General features: G+C 40.2%; 1 pseudogene across 1 annotated transcript; it reads right to left on the bottom strand.

Moving 5' to 3' along the window:
- Positions 1-912: 912 nt before the first annotated feature.
- LOC308626081 (mitochondrial ribonuclease P catalytic subunit-like) lies at positions 913-2,666 on the bottom strand (annotated as a pseudogene). The gene has a single exon. The product of its transcript is annotated as a mitochondrial ribonuclease P catalytic subunit-like (transcript).
- Between the last annotated feature and the right edge of the window lie 6,726 nt (positions 2,667-9,392).

Genomic DNA, 9,392 nt, shown 5'->3' on the forward strand with positions numbered 1-9,392 from the left:
ACTCTCTGATCTGACAAGCAGGATTGCTTCTAGGTACTTCATAATGTTTCAATTTCCAAAAGAATACACTTTACTGAACCTTATGAAATATTTAAAGGGATATAAGACTTTAATATAGAATGTGTTACCTACATAATACTCTACCATGCCATTCATATTCCTCTTGGCAGGGGGCAATCTTCTCCTCAAATATTCCATATAGTCTTAGAAACAGAGGAAAAAAAGGTTAAAATTATGGCCTATTTTCATATAGGTCTAATAGAGTTGGTCAGTATTATCTCTTCTATGGGATATACTTTAAAGGAGAACAATTCAGAATAGCTGAGAATTTTCTAAGCAGCCCACTCCAGTTCTTCTTTAGACAGGCACTTTGCTTCCTTTAAATTGTCTTCAAAAAAAATTTTTTTTTAGATATATATATTTTTTTAATTTTATTTATTTATTTTTTGCTGCGTTGTGTCTTCATTGCTGTGCGCGGGCTTTCTCTAGTTGCAGCGAGCGGGGGCTACTCTTCATTTCGGTGCGCAGTCTTCTCTTTGCAGTGGCTTCTCTTGTTGTGGAGCACGGGCTCTAGGCATGTGGGCTTCAGTAGTTGTGGCACACAGGCTCTAGAGCGCAGGCTCAGTAGTTGTGGTGTATGGGCTTAGTTGCTCCGCGGCATGTGGGATCTTCCCAGACCAGGGCTTGAATCTGTGTCCTCTGCATTGGCAGGTGGATTCTTAGCCACTGTGCCACCAGGGAAGTCCTCCCCACAAAAATTTTTTTATTAAAAATCGATTTATTGATATGCAAACCAACTGGACCAAACAGGACAAACAGGATAGAAGCAATACTCTAAACAAGCGTCAACTTAAGAGCTCTGATGCCAACCAGGAGGACACCCAAACACAAGTTTAGCATGGGGGTAAGAGTCTATGTCTTCTGGTGAAGGCAAAGCCATTTGGGTGGCACTTCGTAGGAACATGTTTCCACCAGGTCGTCATCGTAAGGTATGTACCACGAGTCTCCAGTTGTTTGCACCATTGTGTCAAAGATGAGAATACGTTGAAAAGTTATTTTTGATCCCGGATGCCTACAAACAATTGCCAGCTGATGTCCTTGCTGCCACTTAAAGAGCAGGTGTTTGGTCTTAGCATCAGGAACACAGGCCTTGTGGTCCCGCATCAGATCTTTTGTGATAAACTTGTAGTGGTTCCCTGAGTGCAGTGTGGCATACAGAAGGAACGGCATCCTCTGAGATGTTGTCAGCAAAAAAAAAAAAAAAAGCTGGCTTGCTTTTTCACATTTTCCATATCTTCCTTCCTCCACCAGGAATTCTGCATTAACATATGCTTCCAGCCCAGGACCAGCACTTGAAGATTCTGCTTGGCTAGTTGAGAGACCACATCCAAGAGAACTTGAGATTCACAAGCTTCAGGAAACATTTTGGCAACATTGAGCTCATCAATGACAATATCAAAAGGAGGACAGTATTTTACCAAGTTCTGAAATCTCAAGTGCCTGAGGTGCTGTCTTTTGGTATTGGTCACCTCCATCTATCACATCCCTCATGATTTTTTCCTTGAGAAATTCATACTCTTCTGAGCTCAGGTGAATAGACTCTACAGTTTTTCCACAGCCCAAACACTGACGACTTTGCTGGGCTGAGGTGAACTGTCCTTTCCATTGTACTCCAGGAACACTTTCAAACCATGCTTTTATACTGTGTGCAAATGACTCCCCAGGATATAGCTGATTATTTCTTAGATACAAAAGAACGTCATGTCGTTTGTTCGAATGTGATCATCTTTCATGTCTTTTCCAAAATCAAGGAAGGCTTTTAATGTTTCCAACATAGGAAAAAATATCATGACCTAACAACCCTTGATACAAATTCCAAGCTACATTTACATCTTGATGAAAGAGGGCTCCCTGGATACAGTCACTATAGTTCTTTTTTTAAGGAATCATGACTTGTTTGATGTCCTCTAACAGCAGCAAGGCCTCTCTCCATCTGTCTGTATGGATTAATCCCTGATGAGAAGAGTGTGCGCTCCAGATTCTAAATGCTTGTATCTGGCTTTCATGATTTCATGGACATCAATAATTTCTGATGTCTGCTTATGAAAAACACAGAGATACAAATACTTGACCAGCAAATCATAGCCTACAATACCAATGTTTTTTGCAGCTACCTAGGCCAGCACAGATTTGGCCACATCTACAGAAATATGGCATTTAACCATCTGTGAAATGATCCAATTTTCAAAGTTAGCCTTTTCTTTGAAATCTTCAAGTTTATCCCACTCTTCTGAATTCAAAGGTTTTGTTGGGAGTTGAATAATGTTCTTCACAGGTGGCAAGATGTGCTCTTTACTCAGAGGATTCATCTGTTATCTCTTCTTAGCTGCTCCAGCTGCAAACATGTGAGCAGAATCAGCAGAGACTCGCTTATTACTGCCCTCATCTTTTTTCCTGACATATCTGGCTTTGGCAGTCAGCAGATTCATTGCTTTGGTATTTTGTGGAGACACTGTTTTAAGAGAAAACCACTTCTCTTGGTTCCTGATGCCATAACAGTCTTTGAGAAAGAGAGAGAGAGCAGAGTGACCTGGGCCTAGCCCAAGTTATGGGTTGCTCTTCCAAAGTTTAGGAAAGCTTTGAATACCAGTGAAATAGAAAGTCATTATGCAGTTAAGTCAGCACCAGATTGTGAGAGAGATGTTCAAAAAGTCCCAACTTCTACAGCATAATTAAGGGATTTGCGGGTAGGGGGCAGAGAATCGAAACTCAACTTTCTAAAAGATGATTTTCAGCTTCTCACAGACAAATCAAATGCTTTTGGGGTTAGCAGCAACGAAGCTTGGTTCAGTTCTCTCCATTAAACAAGGATATGGGGACATCCAACCTTGGTCACAAGTTCCAGGACCAGGGGACAGAGCAGGAATCCTCTGGTGCCTGTTACATTCCAGTCCGTGAACAGCAGCACCCACGTACCATGCAACCATAAACACGGCGGAAATTCCCAAAAAAAATTGTTAAAGAATTTTATTATTAGATTTTCTAAATCTTATTAAGACAAAGAATTAAGCGTTAAAACATTATCTTAGAGTTACTGAATATACTATTTTTTTGAATTTTATTTCACGTTCTTACTAGTTATCTATTTTATACATATGAGTGTATATCTGTCAATCTCAATCTCCCAGTTCATCCCACCACCAACCCCCTACCGCTTTCCCCCCTTGGTGTCCATACATTTGTTCTCTACATCTGTGTCTCTATTTCTGCCTTGCAAACTGGTTCATCTGTACCATTTTTCTAGATTCCACATATATGCGTTAATATACGATATTCATTTTTCTCTTTCTGACTTACTTCACTCTGTATGACAGTCTCTAGGTCCATCCACATCTCTACAAATGACCCCATTTCATTCCTTTTTATGGCTAATATTCCATTGTATATATGTGCCACATCTTCTTTATTCATGCGTCTGTCAATGGGCATCTAGGTTGCTTCCATGACCTGGCTATTGTAAATAGTGCATGAATACACTATTTTGCTAAGAGTTTAAATTTTAGTTAAACAATAATAGTGATTATTTAACAATTCATTAACAAAGGCCAAATCATTACCCTAGTTTGTGCTTTTGAAAGTCATAGATTGAATAGAGTTACTCATGTCATCAAATGAATAGAAATCCAGGTTTACAGTTGTATTGCCCACCAAGCTGAAGATACAGTTGTGTTTTCAGCTTCTTCAGGGTCACTAAGCTCAGTCACCAAGGAACCCATCCCAATCATCAGAGAATAACCTGACCCACTGGTAAACTGGGGACACACTGTTCTCCCATTACCTAAGTAATGTCCCTGTTTGCCATATGTTTTCAAATCAAAATTGCTTCTCAACTCGAGTGGCATCAGAGTGACAAGACAGTACTTGGGTCTGACTCTCCATCTGCTATTCTGCAGAGCCTGGAGAGAGAAGCAGGGGAAGAGGGAGGTCATGCAAGCACTTGACAACGCAGGAATCTACAGAGGCCATCCCATCACTGTGCTTTCGACTTTTAAAAGTATAATCTATACTTGCCCAGCACACACCCCCAACTCTCCTTTTCACCCACCTTCTACCAGATGCAGTAAACTGGTAATGCAGGAAGGTGAGGGGGCACCTTGCTCTTGTTGACAGAGCCTGAGAGGAGGCGTAAGGTGGAGCAGAGGGGAGAAGGAAGTGGAAGAAAGGCAGAGGAAGAAACAGAAGAGAGGGCCACTGCAGCTAGGAAGCGTCTGGGCCAGCATCCCCTCTAACCGCATCTGTGAAAGTATCAGTAGGACACAGTTCATGGTTTGGTTCCCTCCAGCGTTCCTTCCTCATCTTCGGGTACCAGCAGACACTACGTCCCTCCATCCCTCTTCTGGGCAAACTGATCCTCCCTCACGTCATGTGGTTCTGCTGGGGTTGTCAACCACAGTAAATCACCCTCCTCACCCTCACAAAATAAAAATACAAATTCTCTTTCTCTCAGATACAAACACACATGCAGAGGTGGGTACAGGAGCTGAGATCAGCTAATCAGATGCTCTCTGGACATTTCCACTCTCAAGAGGGCGCCCACAGGGTCCAAAGGCAGCACCCAGAGGTTTGGGCCTCAGATTTCTGAGGCTGAAGTCCCTGTAGCTTCTCAAGTTTTGTCTTTCCTAAGGCCTGATTTTTCAAATCTTCGTTTAATTCTCTAGCAATCCATTATATCTCCAAGATATGTCTTCTCCCTTGTTTGACTTAGTCAAAGTCATTTTCCTTTGCTTACTGCAAAGAACCCTAACTGATGTGGCAGGGCTCACATTCAGAGCGTTTTGAGGCAGTGCAGCTGGTAGAAATGGCCTTGGACTTGGTTGGAGTTGTGAGGGGAGGGGCAGGTAAAAGGCTCCCAGTCTTGGTTGAGCCCTGATTCCTTACATAACACTGAGCAATCAGGACACTTCTCTGAGGCCCATGTCTCACAGCTACTAAATAAGGAGTTGAGCTTAGAGACTTCTTTTTTTTCCAGCTCAAAAACTGGACAGTTTTACGAATGAAAGGGAACTGAGCAGGAGGACAGGAGAGTAGGCTAGTATAGACTTGCTTTGCCAATATGACTTCAGAGGACTTGGAGGAACTTTTCTGAGGGAACTGTGGTGACTCTCAGCATTGTCACCCTCTACCACCGAGAGGACTTGGCTATGAGCTAGTCGGCTGAAAGCTGCTGCCAATGGGAGCTTTGCCAACAGGACCAGCTGACAGAGTCCGAGGCCACATCCAGGCTGCCTGAAGTTCCTGCCAATAAGGGGCTGCTTCATTGAAACCTTGCTGGGGTCTTGCCAACAGTTACCATTTCTAGAAAGGTGTCAGCCCATGGTGACCATATTCAGCCCTCACCACCTTAGTGTGAATTACTCTTAAAATGTGAGGGAGAGAAGAGACTGCCACCTTCTGCATATATTTCTTGAGGAGAATGAACAGAAGTCTCCTACCAGTAATACATTGTGGGTTTGACTCCCGGAAGATGCGTGCAAGGGAAAGCACATGGACCTGTGGAAATCTTCCCAGGCCCTAGGGTCCCGGTATGCTGTGCCCAGGTGTCGCTTCTCAGGTGGCACACAATGCACAACCACAGGACACCATGCCACGGAAGCACAAGAGGAAAAACCAGGGGTGGCAGAAGCTGTCACACTTCCTAAAGAAGAGCCTGGAGAAATGGAAAATGAAGTCTGCCCAGAAACAATGAACCAACCTTCTCTAACAAATAGTATTAGCCCCAAGGAACTCTCAACTTGTAGAAAACGTGTAACAGAATGGAAATAAATGAACAGTAATTCAGGACACCATCTTAGGTTCTGTTGACCTCGTGGTTGGAGAAACTCTGCAGAGTGGAAAAATATTTTTTGAAACTAAGACTTTCCAAGCTAACTGGGATCCCCAGAGAGTAGGAACCGAAGAAAAGGATGTAGTACATTTTGGAAATGTCTCCTGTACATTCCTCTCTTCTGTTATTAAATTACACCAAAGCCCAAGCTAGGTACCACCGATGAACAGAAGGCTCATTTACAAGCCAAAGATATAAGTGTTTGTTCTCGAAGTAAACTGTGATGTTACCTATGAGACCAGGATAGTCCTACTTGAATGACTCTCGAATCAGGTAGCAAAGACCTAGCTGCACAAAGAGAGACAAGAAACAGTTAAACAGACAAAAACAAAGAAGAAGAAAATGGACATATCTTTGTCTCTTCTTTATTCCCAGCTACTGAAAATGAGTAAGAAGGAATAAAAGAGATAGATATATTTGTAAGTATAACCTACACATCAAAACTAAGGGATTTCTAAGTATTGGAGGTAAAGCTAAATGTCACTCACCCTGTATATTATATTTGACCACCTAAATTCAAGTTATAGGAGTTCCTTCAAATTGGGGCAGCACAGGAAAGAAAATATTTTGCTGTAAGCAATAACCAGAGTGCATTCTCACAGAAGCATCGTAAACCCGTTGCATTGAATGCACGTGGGTAGTAGCTCATAGGAACTGAAATAGTTAAGCATCATTTCCGAAATTGTGCTCTATATAAATTAGTTCATTGAGATATTACTAGATGTTTCACAACAGCCCCCCCCACGATAAAATAATTTGAAAACATTCACTTCCTGCAGATGTTCAATGCACGTTAGCGTTTTAAAGACTAAGAAGCTCTGCATTCAAATAGCTTATTTATCTTCACGTAAACTAGTGTTTCTAAAAATTATTTGGCCATGGGACCATTTTTCATATAAAAATTATTAAAAATCTTCTTGAATAGTTTTCCAAAGAATATAATTTAGAAAAGATATACCTACAGAAATTAATGAAGTTTATGTAAAAGCTAAATTTTTAACAACCGTAGACAAAGAGATCTCTTTTTTCAGTTTGTACATGATACTAAATACAAGAAAATTACAAGTTCAATCTGAGCTTCAGTGAATTTGTTTGCAATGTGGCATCAGTTGAGAAACAAAGTTCTAATTCTATTTCAGCCACTCGCTGGCTTTGATATTGGACAACTTAACCTCGATGACTTTCAGGCTTCAAGACTGAGAAAATCAGACGCTCAATGTTGCTAATTACTAGAGAAATGCAAATCAAAACTACAATGAGGTATCACCTCACACCTGTCAGAATGACCATCATCAAAAAGTCTACAAACAGTAAATCCTGGAGAGAGTGTGGAGAAAAGGGAACCCTCCATCGCTGTTGGTGGGAATGTAAATTGGTACAACCACTATGGAGAACAGTATGAGGTTCCTTAAAAAACTAAAAATAGAACTACCATATGACCCAGCAATTCCACTCCTGGGCCTATATGCATAGCAAACCATAATTCAAAAAGATGCATGCACCCCAGTGTTCATTACAGCACTGTTTACAATAGCCAACACATGGAAGCAACCTAGATGTCCATCAACAGAGGAATGGATAAAGAAGATGTGGTACATATATACAATGGACTATTCCTCAGCCATAAAAAAGAATGAAATAATGCCATTTGCAGCAACACGGATGGACCTAGAGACTATCATACTAAGTGGAGTAAGTCAGACAGAGAAAGACAAATATCATATGATCTCACTTACATGTGTAATCTAAAAAATGATACAAATGAACTTATTTACAAAACAGAAAGAGATTCACAGGCTTCAGGAATAAACTTATGGTTACCAAAGGGGAAAGGTGGGGGGAGGAATAGATTGGGAGCTGGGGATTAACATACACACTACTATATATAAAATAGATAGTCAACAAGGACCTACTGTATTGCACAGGGAACTCTACTCAATATTCTGTAATAACCTATATGGGAGGAGAATCCGGAAAAAAGTGGATATATGTATATGTATAAATGAATCACTTTGATATGCACCTGAAACTAACACAGCACTGTAAATCAACTATACTCCAATATAAAATACAAATTAAAATTTTTTAAAAAGTTAAAAAACAGAAATCTTGATTTCTTGGCAAAAAAAGACAGAAAATCATTAAGATATGTGTGTACATAATTTAGCACTATATTCAGCACATACTAAGTACTCAAAAACAGTTTGTATTATGGTAAGAAAATCAGTGTGTAGCAAAGAACTAGGTCCATGAATAAAGAAAAAGCCCTAAATAGAACTAGGGCAGAATTTCTCTATGAAAGCCCATTTCTCAGGTGCCTTAATAAGGAAGAATGCACATTCAACAACAGACCTAGAGGCAGGCATGCGTAGGTTCTATTTATACATGTGCACTAATTTATGTAACACTCCAGCAAATTTTTTTAAACAACTATGTGTTCCTAAAACAGGCCAAGTTTTTTCTTGACTTAAAGTCTTCATACTCCAGTGACACCGTGGATGGACCTTGAGAACATTATGCTAAGTAAGAAAAGTCAGACAGAGAAAGACAAATACTATGTGATATCACTTAGATATGGATTCTAAAAAAACCCAACTCTTAGAAACAGAGTAAAATGGTGGTCAGCAGGAGAGGGAAGGTGGGATATGGGACAGATGTTGTTTAAGGGCACAAACTTGCAACAAGTAGTAAATAAGTCCTAGATATCTAGTCCACAATATAGTGAATATGGACAAGAATATTGTATTATAATCACCAAGTTGCTAAGAGACTAGAACTTAATTATTACAACCACTGAAAAGAACTTATGTAATGTGATAGAGGTCCTCATTGTACACTAAAATGACAATCATCTTACAACATATAAATGTATCAACTTTTTTTTAAAGTCTTCATACTCACTTCCCTTTGTGTGGAATGGCTTCTCCCACATGTGCATATGGCTTGTGCCCTCAGCTCCTTCAGAGCCCTTATCTGTGAGGCACCTAACAGGTGTTCAGACCTCTGAGCGGAGGTTTTCCCTGATCACCTTATATAAAATGTAACAATCCCTGCCCACCCACCAACCTAAAACTGCAATGTCTGCTATTTTTCTCCACAAGTATTTTCTAACACCCTCTGACATACTACATATTGACTTGCCATTTGTTTACTGTCTGTTTCCCCTACAAAAATATAAGATGTATGGAGGCCTTGTCTGTTTTGTTCATTCCTATGTCTTCATCTCCTTGAATAGTTCCTGACCCATAGTGGGAATTCATAAATATCTGAATAAACAGTATGAAGATAAGTATCTTCTTTTCACCTCCTCTCATTAGTCTCCCAGGGACAAAAGTATACACTCGATGCCATTTTTAAAGTCACCATTATTATTTTTATGTTGCCTTTTTTCTAAAAATGTTTTAAAGTGTCGAAATGAAATTTAAAGCCTTTAAAATTCAAACCTACAACATTAATATAGTATTGATGCCTTATAAATCACAAATTTATCCTTGATGCTTTTTCTCCA

The sequence above is a fragment of the Mesoplodon bidens genome, assembly GCF_964165515.1.
Source record: "Mesoplodon bidens genome assembly, chromosome: 12".
NCBI classification, from domain to species: domain Eukaryota; kingdom Metazoa; phylum Chordata; class Mammalia; order Artiodactyla; family Ziphiidae; genus Mesoplodon; species Mesoplodon bidens.